Raw genomic sequence first — 14,670 nt, forward strand, 5'->3', positions numbered from 1 at the left:
TGTTACACAGTATGGCTAGTATGTAGTTATCCCCACACACACACTACCAAACATGTCTGCAGCCCATGGCCTAAACTGCCCTTCCCCTAGCTGCTCTTCCCTATATAATCCAGCCATTTTGGTTACCTGTTCCTTTACTCTCTTGCCCAGTCTCTTGGTCCTGATCAGCAGCTGCTGCGTCCTCTCCCCCACCCCTCTCTCCACACAGGTCTCAAGGTCTTGTCTACTCTGAACTCTCCCACATGTCTCTGCCTCTGACAACGATCCTTTTTACCTAAAATAAACTTTTTCCTCCATCATACCTAGGAGTAGTCATATCCTTTCCTTTTTTATTTCTTTTTTCAATCAACCACCAGCATCTAATTGGCAGAACACAGTCTATGAATGAAGCTGTGTGAGATTTTTGAGACCTTGTAAGAAAACACTGAGTAAAGACAGAAGTCTTGTAATATCTGTTCGTTCCTTCATAACATGGGTTGTTCCTGGAATGCGCTTTCATGCCCTCTCAGATGTAATAAGAGGAGAAGGTTTTACTTTAGATTACACATCACTTTACCTGTTAGTATTCAGAATGATGTTTCCAAGCATGACTTGCCTCCTGACAGTATACAGCTTAAACTCATGTGACCTTTGCTCTTCTGACCTTGCTTAATCCTCAAAAATACCCTCAAAATATAAATTGTCTGATACTCTTAATAAAGTTGGCTATTGCATGATATTTTAGTCCACCTCATTTTTGGGTTCCACTCTCCCAGACCAACTCTAGAGTAGTAACATTTCATAACTATATTTTCTGGCTGTGGTGCAATATAACCAACCACTTTCTACCCTTGCCACCCTACCTTTCCCACCATGATAGACTGTATCCCCTTAAACTGGGAGCCAAGACAAAGCCTTCCTCCTTGAAGTTACTTCTTGTCAAGTATTTGATCAAAGCAATACAAAAGGCAACTAATATAATACCTAAATGTTTTTGTAACACCATATGAGAGCAAACACATTCCAATGCTTTTTCTATCTTTCCAGATCCCAATGTATCTGACTAGCTTCACTAAGACAGCCCATATAACCAAGAGGATGCTGTAAGGAAATTCTGCCTCAGGCAAGAAAGGAAGCCAGAAGTGGGCACTTTCAAAAACTGGGTGGGGCAGCTTCAGATGGCAACTAAATAGCCAAAGAGGCTTCCAAAGAATGTGACTTGAGTTAAATACAATTAGAAAGTCTCAGAAGAGAAAATCTTGTCATAAAATATAAGCCAAATCAACAACAGAAATCAAACAGAAAATAAACCAATAAAAGCAAAGGTAGTACAACTTTAGTATACAGACACTGTCATAACCAAAACCTGGGTAATACCCTGTTGGAACAAATCATCATCATCAGATATAAAGTCTCAACGAAGTTTGTCAGTGCCTTTATTTTGTCCTTTGTACAAATTTGTGTTAAAAGCAAAAAGATTTATTCCATTACTTTTTTTTTTTTTTTTTTAGCTGAATCGTGAGTGTTACTAATTATAAGATGAGAAATAAGAATACTTGAGGTGGGATCATTTTTTAGTTCATAAGTAAGATGATTAAGCTAAGTATTCGAATCACTGTGTGACACATACCACCCTCAAACCTTGTTATGAAGTTGGGTACATTACCCATTTGGCATGAGAAAAAGAATGCCTGAGGAGGGTGTGTGACTAAAATCCTGAGCTACATAGTAAGTCAACCTGGGATAAAATGAGACCCTGTCTTTAAAGAAATAAAAATTAACTAATTTTTAAAGTGAATGAATGAATGAATGAATGAGCAGGGTGGCGCATGCCTGTAAATCCAACATTCTAAGACTTAAGTAGGAGGATCACTGCAAGTTCAAGGCCAGCTTAATCTCCACAGTGAGTCCAATCCAGCCAGAGCAATTTAATACTCCAAAATTAAGTTCCTAATACTGAAAACCCTGAGGTACCAATAAAGGATAATAGAGTTGTTTCAATGCAGAAAAATGTTAATAGAAAACAAAATAGCAAAATAAGATGATGCTCCCCAAGAGCAATAGACACACTATGAAAAAATCCTGGTAGTAAATCCTAAAAATCTAAACTAAGGTTCTAGACCATTAGTGCATGACTTCCCTGTAAAGAAAATAAAGAACATATCCAGTGACTGCAGTAAAAGGAACAGGAGTCAAAGAGAAAAATGAGGGGACCTCAAAATGAATAAAACCAAGATATCTCAGTCAAGGGAAAAGGGAGCCTGCAAGGAGACCTTCCTCCTCTGGTACTGAGTCTGGTTACAGGGGAAAGAAAAACTTCTAGTCATTTTAAACCAAAGAATAAGTCTCATAGTCATACTATTCATATCTGTGTAGTCAAAATATGTCAAACTCTTCATTTTAGGGCTAGGTATGGAGGTGCGTTTTTTAATCCCAGCATTAAGGAAGTCAGAAGTAGAAGGATCAATTGCTTGAGTTCAAGTTCAAACCATGCCCAAGAAACATAGCAGAATATCATCTCACAAATAATAATTGTTATTTATTTTAGAAGCAATCTCCTTCCCGATGTTCACAGATAACTGACTGAATAAGCATAAATCTTCTCTAGAGAAATATATTTTATATATTTTAATTCATATTTCTAAGACTTCTAAGAAGTAATAGTTCTTTAAAGTAGAATTTAAGTATCAAAAAAAAAAAATCTTAGAACATGGACCATTTAAAAAAACTTAAAAAGAATCAAAGATTTACCCAGGCTTAAAACTGATATGTATAAATTAAAAGTAGATAATATATTTAAAGAAATAGCAAACATTTAAACCAAAACAAAAAGAAACATTAAACATTTAATTCCAAAACTGAAGAAATTAAAAAACTGCTACCAAAAGCAAACAGGTAGGGCCAGCAAGATGGCTCAGAAGGTAAATGTACTTACTTGCTGCTAAGCCTTACAATATGAAGGAAAGAACCAAATCTGGCAAGTTGTCCCCTGACCTCCACCCATGCTACACACATATAGACACGTACAAATAAATGTAATAAAAAATACTATGTTATAGCATACAATAATAGTCTGTTTTTGAAGGAATACACTACAAAATCTGTTGAAATGCCCGGTTACCCTTCATTTGGAGTGGTGAGGGGTGAGTTATTCTTTCACAGCCATGGTATCACCACTTACCACTTAACCCTCATATTGAGAATAAAAATCTGAACTGACCTTGACCTTAGGAAATAATGTGTGGTAGGGGGTAAGTCCATCAAAAGAAGTATCCTTCCATTACCAAACACCTCATTCGACCCTCTGCTCCCACTGGAAACAGGCCTAAGAGTGAATAAGCACTATGAGGGACATTTCACTGGTGGAGGGTTAAGATTCGTTTGCCTGAAAATTTTTATTTGTTCATATCTTTGAAAGGCTGCTACACTGAACACCACATACATACAATTCACTGACATGTGTATCACTCCCACAGGACCATGAGTTCCTTCAGAGTTCACACCTGAAACAATTCCTACATTCCTCGGAGAAGGCATTATAAAGTGACACAGGGCCTATGGCAGGACTCAAAGACCTTCAACTTTCTACAAGGACAGGCACTAGAGAAAATAAACACTATGACTAAAGAGTAAATTTGAGTCATATTACTGCAAATAATCTGTACTTCAACTAAAATATTAATACAGAAAGAACCAGAGGAAAAGAAGAAAAAAGGTTCAAGGGAATTTCTTATAGAAGAGTATCTGGGAATAATTTGTTATTTCCCTAGCTCTCCTCTAGCCCTTCTGGAAGCTGGGAGCAACAAAGGCTGGTTCCAAGGGAAGCTGGTGTTTCTAGTCCTTACTGCCAATTGAAGGGGGAGGGTGACAGCAGTCCCTAAGGGCTTTTAGAAAAAATTGCTTCCAGGTGGACATTTTTTATGATACTGTGCAGCCTGCAGCACCTCCCCTTTCCCCCCTGCCTTCCTTCACAACTCCTGATGATTAAACCATGGACAATCAGACTGCAACAATGGAAACAGTCAGACAGCTTCCAAATAGCATGGTTATATGCTCTAAATTATCAAGTTAACTCTCAATTTATTGGCGAAGTTTGGTTTTGTTTTTAAAGAAAAGGACAAGGTGGTGTTTATTAAAGATTTGTGGAAGTAGCCCAGAACTCTCTATTGTAATGATAAGCATCAGTACCCAACCAGTCCCACATAACACTGACATAGAAAGAAGACAGGAACAATCTTCCGTGTGCTGTTACCTACCGATTTTTATAACTTTAGTCTGGCCTGAACTGAACACTCCACTAAGCCCTTCTGTAATCATAAGAGTACACAGGAAATTTTGACCTGGTGCCATGATGAAAAGCTAGATCAGTTTACACCTGAATGTGGTACTGAAAGGGGGGTGTGTGTGTGTGTGTGTGTGTGTGTGTGCGCGCGCGCGCGCATTCGCACACGCACATGTGTATCTGTCTGTCTGTCTGCAAAGTGAATGTGTGCCAACTCAAAGTGGGGGTTATATTGCTAGCCATGAAAAAAGCACAGAAAAATTAATCCTATGACATGGACTGATTCTGGGAAAAACTGTTCCCATGCCACTCACACTAAAAAGGATATACCTAATTCAACATTTCTAAATCATAATCAAAGGAAGCATCTTTTAAATCTGTGTCAAAATGTCAAATGAACATCTTCCATATAGTAACTCAGCTATCCCTCAAATACAACGGTGGTGGTTTGAATAAGAATGCATTGAAATATATGCAATATATTGGTGCATATACTTCAATGCTTTGTCATCGGGAAGTGGCCCTATTTGAGAATGATTAAGAGGTATGGTCTTGTTGTAGGAAGTGTGTCAATAAGTGAGCTTTGAGGTTTCAAAAGCATATGCCAAGCCCAGAGTCTCTCTCTTCCTGCTGCCTGTGGATCTGTTGCAGAACTCTCAAGTACTTCTTCAGCACCGTGTCTGTCTATGTGCCACCATGCTCCCCGCCATGATGATAATAAACTAACAAGGTGAAACTATAAGCAAGCCCCAATGAAATGTTTTCTTTCATTAGAGTCACTGAGGTCAGGGTATCTCTTCACAGATAAACAGTGTCTAAGACAGTGACACCCCTGGAGTAGTTATTATCATCAGTGTGCATAGGAAGCAATCTTTCCAAGACTTCTGTTACACAGAAATGTCATTTATTACTACTACAATTACCACAATTTTATCAAGAATAACAAAATGAGCTTGGTGGTGGCAGTGCATGCCTTTGATCTCAACACTTGGGAGGCAGAGGCATTTAGATCTCCGTGAATTTGAGGTCACTCTTGTCTACAGAGTAGGTTCTAGGACAGCCAAGGTATAAGAGATACCCTTTCTCAAAATAAAATAAAAAATAAAAAATAAAGAAAATAGAAATATAAAAGGTAAGAGGAAAGGGTTTTTTTAAGAGTAGAAAAGAGAAAAAGCAAGATGAGATGAAAACAACAAGGTATTTAAACCATATATCCACTCAACAGCTATGTACATATATCCAAATATTTACATTTATATTCTTAGAAATATGTAGGAATAGAAGGAACAGTAAGAAAAATCATAAAAATAATAATAATAAATACCTAGATAAATATGACTCCTACTTCTTGTTGCTTTTTTTTTTTTTTTTTTTTTTTGCTTTGTTTTGTTTTAAAGGCAGAGTTTATGCATGGGATTCCACCATGCCTGACTTTGATTCTTACTTTCTTTATAACCTTTCTGTTTCTAATGTTTTACTTAAAGTGTTATTTTTAGTGACTGAACAAAGAAAATGCATTTTAAAAATCTAGAACAGTACGAGAGTCACAGTAAATAGTGAGATGTTAACTAAAATAAGCAGTAAACAAGAACAAACACTTTGGGGTTAACATGGGACCAAATATTTTTTAAAAATTATCAAAATAAAAGAAAAATAAGAACTATGGAGTGGCAGCCAGAGGTAGTAGCATACACCTGTAATCCCAGCTCCCAAAAGGAAGACACAAGAGGATTGCCCTAAGTTACAGAGCTACAAAACTGGGGGGTGGGAGATGATATGGCTCATCTGTTAAAAATGCTTATACAAAATGCGAAACGTCTTGGATTGTCCAGCACTGAATAAACCAGGCTGAAGACACAGCTCCATAATCCCAGCACTTGAAAGGCAGAGATAATAAAATCAGGTCAACCTTAGCTATCAAGTTTAAGCTCAACCTGGATTATAGAGACTCTGTCTTAAGAAACAAAATGGTTAATATATATATATATATATATATATATATATATATATATATATATTACCTCACCCATCATTTGCCATAGGTTGGAGTGGGCAAGGGAGAGATGAACTCTCTCCCCCTTTTTAACGCCCCCACTTCCTCATTCCATGCCTCCCATTTCCCCCTACTGCCCCTTGCTACCTGAAGCAGGCAGGAGAGCTGGTCCCAATGTCATAAGAACAGAACTGGCCTCATCCTTCATCTACCATGGGATGACATGGGGGAAGGAGAAATGCCCTCTTACCCTCCTTACCCCTTGCCACTTGAGGCAGGTGGGTAAGCTGGCCCTGACAAGGAAGAACTGGTTCCACCCCTCATCAGCTGAAGCATTCTGGAGAGCATGCCCCGGACCTTAGCTGGGCAACACAGTAGAGCTGGCTATAGTGGCAAAAGTGCCAGTGAGCCAGCTTCGAGGGAATGAGAATGGGAGAGATGACCCTGCCCTCTGCTTGCTGAGGCATTGGGTGAGCTGGCTGGGCAGTGCTAGAGAGCTCACCCTGTTGGGCTACCAAACCAGCTACTTCCCAGGCCCAGATCCAGGGCTTTGGAGTTGGCCCACCCCAAGATCTACCCCATGGAGCTAATGAAAGGGTCAATCTTGCAGATCCAAAGCTCCAGGATCTCCATGACACAGGACAACAACTCCCCAGGAGGATCCAGTATTGACAGTGTAGCAGAAGTTAAAAGCCTTGAAACAGACCAATGACTCTCTGCAATGAACATTTGCAAGTTAAAGATATGTGAACAAAAGGGTGCACTGTGTGACACACTATAGCTTCCATGACAAGACTTTATTGTTGTTGTTGTTGTTGTTGTTATATCTTATTTTATTTTATTTTATTTTGTAGGGAAGGTTGCAAGGGCAGAAGGCAGATAGGAAAGGTCAGGCAATAAGTGGGATGAAGTGCATGATAGGAAATTCACAAAGAATCAATAAAAAGTTAAAGCAATACAAAATAAAAATAAAGTCTTTTTCAACTACTCTCTTATTGTTGATCATACTCTCAAAATTAATTTAATTAGTGTGCTTTCATTATCCCTCAAAAGGGAAAGGAAGAGCTCCAATGTTTGCTATGATGGAATCTCTTGTATGTTTCTAAGAAATCTTACTTGTAAACTTAAAAAAGAGACCTTTCTCTTGCTTCCTATTCCATACTCATAATATACAAAAAGTTCTCTATCAGTATAAAACAGCATAAAACTATAAAAAACAATTTCATGGGCTCTGGTGACCAAAGCCTATAATCCTAAAACCCAAAAGACAGAAGAAGCAGGAAGATCACAAATTTAAGACTAGCCGGGGATACATAGTGAATGAGTCTGTCTCAAAAAGAAAATACATTTGAGGGATGGGAGTGAATTAAATTTAAAAAACAAAATTTTAACTTTCATGGTTTAGACCAAAGTTAAACCAGCACACATTTCCATTAGATATCAAATCAGCCTCTTTCCTCCCCCACCTTTTTTTTCTCCTTTGAGGACAACACAAAGAATAATTATTTTAATGGCTTCTGTTTAATACAGCAATCTACAGAAAAAGAAGAAATCTCAGAGGCAATACAATCTAATTTCATAGCACAACAAGTTTTTCCAGTATGCTGCCACATCTAGTAAGTTCATACATTAGACAGCAATCAATCCCATATCCATAGCAATTGCAAAGTTCTTTTTTTTTAAGGTTTATTTATTTATATAAATACACTGTAGCTGTCTTCAGACACGCCAGAAGAGGGCATCGGATTCCATGACAGATGGTTGTCAGCCACCATGTGCTTGCTGGGAATTGAATTTAGGACCTCTGAAAGAACAGTCAGTGCTCTTAACTGCTGAGCCATCTCTCCAGCCCTGACTGTAAAGTTCTTAAAACCAAAATTTGCTTTCTTAAAACTTATTATTTATCTTATTTTTACTCTCAAAAAAAAAAAAAAAAAAAAAAAAAAAAAACAAAGACTAGGTCCTGATCCCTCCCTTCCCTAGGTAAACAAAATTATTCCAATATCCAACATATAAGTACATTTCAATGCAAGTTTCCATTCTCAGGGCAAGTTCCAATAGGGTCTATTCTTAAAGCATAACAAAACAGGCCACGGGGCTCAATGTTCAATAGCACAGACTTCAAAGCCAGACTTCTTAGAGTCAAGTCTTGATTCTGCTACTTATTAGCTGGTGACCATAGGCTAGTTTTTCTATAATTCAAATTCCAGCTCAGGGAAATGTAGATTAAAAATAGCTACCACTTCATTCAGCAGTGTGCACACAAAAAGAGAAATACAAATGAAACACTGATAGCGGTGTCAGGGATACAATGCATCCTATAAATACTGGCAAATTCTTTCCCTTTTTTCCCAGGTTGTAGAGGGTGGGTAGTTTCTATTTAGCACTGCCTATCCTGGAACTTGCTCTGTAAACCAGGCTGGCCTTAAAGTCAGAGATCTGCTTGCCTCTGCCTCCCCAGTTCTGGGATTAAAGGTCACCACTGCCTGGCTTAACACTAGCAAATTCCAAAGCAAAAGCAGACTAGCAATGTAACATCCCTCTCCAGTCACTTGGCTTCTACTAAAAACAACCTAATGACAAGTTTACTCACAGTCATATACCCTATGCATGAATCTTCTAATGTCTTTATATATTACTACATGCATTCAACTGTTATTTTGAACCTATGATTTACAAGATTTTACAATTACAGTCAATGATTCTATTCTTTTAAGACCTTTCAGGACAGTGATCTTTGTCATTCGACCTTCTCAAAAGTAGATTTGCTATGGAGAAGGAAAGAAACCCAAGCACCTTCTAGGATCTAAGGAAGAACCCTGGAAAATAGAAACACATGAATGAAAAGTTTCTGATGTGCAGTTTTTAAAGAGAGATACAAAAAGGTTAATGTTAACCTTTAAGAAAGTTGAGGAAATAGACCTCACTTCCTCAGGCCAGTGTTCAGCCCCCAACTGTGTCTAACTTGGAAAGAACTTGTCATGAGCCAAGGCTTTTCATGTCCCTCCCTTTTGAAGGCACAATGGAAACAATTCCCCTAGAACAAAGGATTGCGTCAGTGAACTCTCTGCTCTTTCAAGTTGGAAGGACAGTTGATTCACACCATGTGTCAGAGAGAAACACCAGTTAGAACCAAGTGAGATAAATTTTGAGCCTACAGAGCTGTTTAATATTAAACTGTAATAAGTCATCTTTACAGCAAATTATAAACAAAATATTTTGTTTACCCTCCCTTTCATATGGTCTTTCCCTTGAAAAGAAATTTTAAGACAATTCATAATTTTTGAGGTCACATATGCTCCATCAAGAAATATTTTTCAAATGTCAGCATCCAGACCCTTTGACTGTATGACATTCCCAACAGACTGCCATTGTGCACAGATAGCCTTCCTAGATGCCCCTCTTTGTTCCAAATTCAGGTTAGCCTAGTGGTCACAGTTCCAGTTTTAGAACAGTTTTGTGATTAACCCTACACAGGGCACTTTAATATCCACTCTATTCAATAATTTGTCTTAACATTTGAATGAAGAAATTAAATATATGATCAATTATATAAATGATACAAAACTATGATTTTATTACTAAAACTGTGAAAGACAATCAAACTTGAGAAATAATTATCTGTATGAATTTAGGTCAAGAAGGTTTTAAAAATAACCTAAATAAAACTGAACAAAATAAATCCTAACAAAAATTAAATAATAACACTGAAAATAAAAATTTGGGAAATACTACTTCAATAATATTAATTTTTTTTCATGAAGCTTAACATGGTAAGACATATCTCTCTGAAAAAGCTTAGGTCACGAAAGCTGTGTGATATGTTCAATACAGGAACTAACAGACTATAAAAAGTCAAGAGATCTACGAGTGTAATCTATTAGAAACCTATCTTTGTCCCAGGGTGTATGTTCATCACTCAACCTGGTAGAGATCACATTACTTCTTTAGGGAAGCTAATACTCTACACAGATTAACCTTAACCTAAACATACTAGTGATCTGACATTGTCCCAATCATCACCAAAGAAACAAAGACAGAAATGTATCACTTCCCTGACGTTCATATTCAGGACTATGTAAAAGCTATGAGATAGCACTGTCTCATTCTAGCTCTTCAATGAATGGAGTAACTGAACTATTTAACTAATGAGGAGTCACATTTTTAAGTTGCACCAAAATGGAAAAAAATAAACTTTTAAAAAGAGAAATATTAAGTAATTAAATAAAATAATCAATGGCCTCAGGAAACGAAATAATTTTTTTTCTCAAAAACTTAGCATACTGGAAATGCTGCATGGTCTAGGCAATTTCCAATCATATGTTTCATTTGATATGTATTTACCAAAAACAAAACGAAGTTTTAAATGTTTCCCTTTGAAGGAGCCTATATTGTAATTAATGAAGGAATGTACCAGAAACTACAATTAATACTAATTACAAATCTGTATGGAAGTTAGTACTAAAATCTCATGTATCCACTTAAGTGTTACACCAATATGAAATAAAAACAAGCAGTACAAAACATCTGTCAGAAATGTGTTAAGGTCACTGAAAACAAATAATAAAAAAGTTATAAATCCTAAAAGAAAAAGCAAGCATACTTCTACAAGTAAGCAGACAATGGAAAACGGCTTTCTGGTGCTGAAAGAGAAACTGTAACCCTACAACTAACTCTACATCCTTCAAAACCAAAGAACAAGACTCTTTTAGATAAAATCTATAAGACTTCACTGTCAAAGTGAACTGTAAGGAATATTAAAGAGAGATTTGTCACAGAGACTATAAAATATAACGACTATCTGGGTCTGCATAAAGAAACAAAGCATGTACAGTGGTAAATGTAAGATTTTATCATTTTTTAAAATTTCTTCAGAAGGTAACTTTATAATGAGATGAAAGAAGAGAAGGGAGAAAAGGAAGAGAACAAGAAGGAACTTCAGTTATGGAATTTATAAAATGGAGAAATAAGCTGTATATTAATAATGTCTCAAAGACAAATGAAGAAAATGAAGCAACTGTTATAAGAACCTTACACCAAACAAAAAAAGGAAGGATAATATTTAAACACAGAGTCTGATAAGGAAAAGACATATATTAAAACCTACAACAACCAACAAAAACATAAATACAAACCCCTCATAAGCTGTACCTAGTAAAACAACATGAGTACAACTAAACCCTGGAAAACAACCTGGTTGTCCTAACTCAGTTAATGAGAATAACAAAACCAAACAAAAACATCAGCAAAGGTGACAAGAATGAACAGAGGAAAAGTGGACAAAGAACAGGACAAATGAGGCAAACAGGAAGATGATGGAGCTAAACCTGCCATATTGTTACTAACGCAAACTCTCTCTTCCGCTCTTGGCTTCCCTCTCCACCCCACCCCAGGATGAGAGAGAGCATCATGCTATTTTTAATTGGTACCTTGGTGAAATTTCATTGCTTATGTTTATCCTGCTTTGAGGATCCCTGAGCTTCCTGATCTTTTTATTTTAATTTTCTGCTTTTGTGGCCCCCTACTCTGTAAAAAAAAAAAAAAAAAAAAAATTATAAAAACATTTATTATCCATTAGAGCATCTGTAGTTTCTGATTCTTAGTGATAGGACAAAAGAATAAAAGGAAGGAAAAACAAAAGGAATGATGAAAACAAAAACAGGACAAATAGTAAATGTTTATGCAGAGCTCATGACATCATTTGGCATATATTTAATGATTAATGAATGACAATTGCAGTGGTTACAGTTGTTTTGCTCTTGTTTCATTCTTTCAAAGATACAGAAATAAATCTTAACTTTTATGGGCATTTCTGTTCCTAGCAAATTCCTAAAAACAAATAATGTCACATTTAGTTCTTTGCTATTATTAGCAACCAAGGGAATAAGCAACAATGTCATAGACCATACCATGAGGAACACCTGAAAAGCAAGAAAGAAAATTAATTTATAGTACCTAACATTTCTGAACAACTTACTTTTTTAAAAATTTCTCACTCTAATTTTACAAAGAAACTCACCAGGAACTTTTATAAACAGTGATTTATAATAATGTAAGTAATAATTATTGCTATTATAATAAACAATAATACATAACTAAATAATTCCTACTATATAATCAGTCTGTCCTCATCACCAAACCTCACTATATCATTGTTCTATCCTCCTCCAGATATATTTATTCCATTTGATTTTTTCAAAATATTACTTATATAAATAGTATAATAATGTTTTTAGTTTTACATTCTTAACAATGGATAAATAAGACATTAATTCTCTCTTGCTTTTTTATTTCTTGTCCTGCCTTTTCCAACTGTACACACGAATTTTATACTGGCAGGATGATAATATATATATTCTGTTCTATAATTGTTCTTCATGGACTGCCAATGCTTTATTTTTAAAAACCACTCAATAATGTTTGCATAATTATAACTTTACAAATATTCTTCACTTATAAGCCAGGTATGACTATTAAGATTACCCTTCTTTGTTGTTATTGTTGTTTTTGTTTTTCCAAGACAGGGTTTCTCTATGTAGTCCTGGCCTTCCTGGAACTTGCTCTATAGACCAGGCTGGCCTTAATTCAGAGATCTGCCTGCCTCTGCCTCCCTGAGTGCTGGAATTAAAGTCATCCTTCTCCACCACCACCTGGTTCTTCTTTTTTACTAGAATCTCTCCTTTGCAAGAAGGCCCCTTGAGTTTTTCCTTTCCTACGCTCCAATCTAGACTGATACACCAAAGACCTCCTGTATCTGATGTTCTTTCTTAGTTAACTGAGAGATGCTTAGGGAACCAGACATTCAGGGAACAAAATATTGGAGAAGAAGGGAAGATGAGAAGGACTGACCTGATATTCTTCGGGCACTTCTTTTTGCCCTCTAGACATTTGTCAAATCTGTGCAGAGGAAACTCAAGTTCCCAGTAAAGGGATCAAGCAAAATACCATGACTAAGAGGTATAAAAAAAAAAATCAGTTTTTGACAGTTTTATGGGCATTATGTAGTTTAAATTAGAGACATAAGAGATTGGAATTCTGAAGAGGAGAAACTAGATGGAAATAAACAGAGTTTTCCCTCAACAAATTTAAAGTGTTAAACTACAAACTAAAAAAAATTTTAAATTTTTTAAAAAGCCCTAAAGAAGCAGAGTAATTTTAAGGACTCTTTGTTTACCTTTGACCTACAGTAAGTCCTGCCTGTGAGATATGCTGGGTCACATCGGCTGGAGAGATGGCTCAGTGGTTAAGAGCACTGACTGCTCTTCCAGAGGTCCTGAGTTCAATTCCCAGCAACTACATGGTAGCTCACAAGCATCTGTAATGGGATCTGATGCCCTCTTCTGGTGTGTCTGAAGATAGCTACAGTATACATAAAATAAAGAAACAATTGTTAAAAAAAAAAAAAAAAAGTATGCTGGGTCAATGGTGGTACAAAACTTGTGGGTGTGGCCAACCGATATCTATTTTAAGATCTCATTCCATGAGAGAGAGCATATGTTATTTAGAGTTTCCATTGCTGTGGCGACACACCATGAACAAAGCAACTCTTATATTGGCAAATATTTAATTGGGGCTAGATAACAGTTTCAGAGGTTTAGTCCATTATCATCATGGTGGGTCTACAGCCAAAAGAACTGAAAGCAAGGACTCATAGAGATAATAATACATCCATCTTCATGCATTAAACACAAGAGGTTATCATTTTTGGCTTATGCTACAACCTGTATCAACCTTGAGGATACAAGGTCAGTGAGATTACCAGATGATTACCAGATGATACCAGATGGTCATCTAAGGTATTCAAATTCACGAAGTCAAAGAGAAAAATAGCATCTGCCACGGGCTGACTGGGGAACGGGAGGATGAGGAGCTTACTGTTGTGAGTATAGCTCCTGTTTGAGAAAATAAAAAAGATTCTGGAGATGGTTATAATAGCTAACACTATAAGGTGCAGCCTTTAAATGGTTAAAATAGGTTGGAGCAGTGGTACAAACCTTTTTTCCAAGCACTCAGAAGTCAGGACACTCGGATATCTAAAGTTCAAAGACAGCCTGTTCTATATAGCAAGCTATAGGCCAGGTAGATGTACAATGTGAGATCCTGTCTCAAAAGTAGATAGGTAGGTAGGTAGATTGATCGATTGATCAATCAATCGATAGATAGAATAGTGAACCAATATCATATTAAATATATTGTTTTCCATAATTTTAAGTAAGCTAAGATGAAATACAGACATTTTTCATGAAAAATAAGGCGTCTATGTTTTTAAACCAAGCATATTTGATTTTACCCATGATCTCTCATTATTGACTCCCAAGTCCCTAAGGCTTTGAAAAACCATTTGTTGTCAAAACCAGCTTGACTTCACTTGGCAAGAAAATCTGACCTACACACACACACACACACACACACACAC

The 14,670-nt window shown here is 36.5% G+C and overlaps 1 protein-coding gene and 1 pseudogene across 2 annotated transcripts in view; one reads left to right on the forward strand and one right to left on the reverse strand.

The window, feature by feature from the left end:
- Exoc6b (exocyst complex component 6B) overlaps positions 1-14,670 on the reverse strand; it is a 466,935-nt gene that overhangs the window by 408,677 nt on the left and 43,588 nt on the right. The gene's annotated exons all lie outside the window — the stretch shown is intronic.
- On the forward strand, positions 1,546-1,655 carry LOC117715886 (small nucleolar RNA U13; annotated as a pseudogene).

This window comes from Arvicanthis niloticus, chromosome 9, assembly GCF_011762505.2.
Source record: "Arvicanthis niloticus isolate mArvNil1 chromosome 9, mArvNil1.pat.X, whole genome shotgun sequence".
NCBI classification, from domain to species: Eukaryota; Metazoa; Chordata; class Mammalia; order Rodentia; family Muridae; genus Arvicanthis; species Arvicanthis niloticus.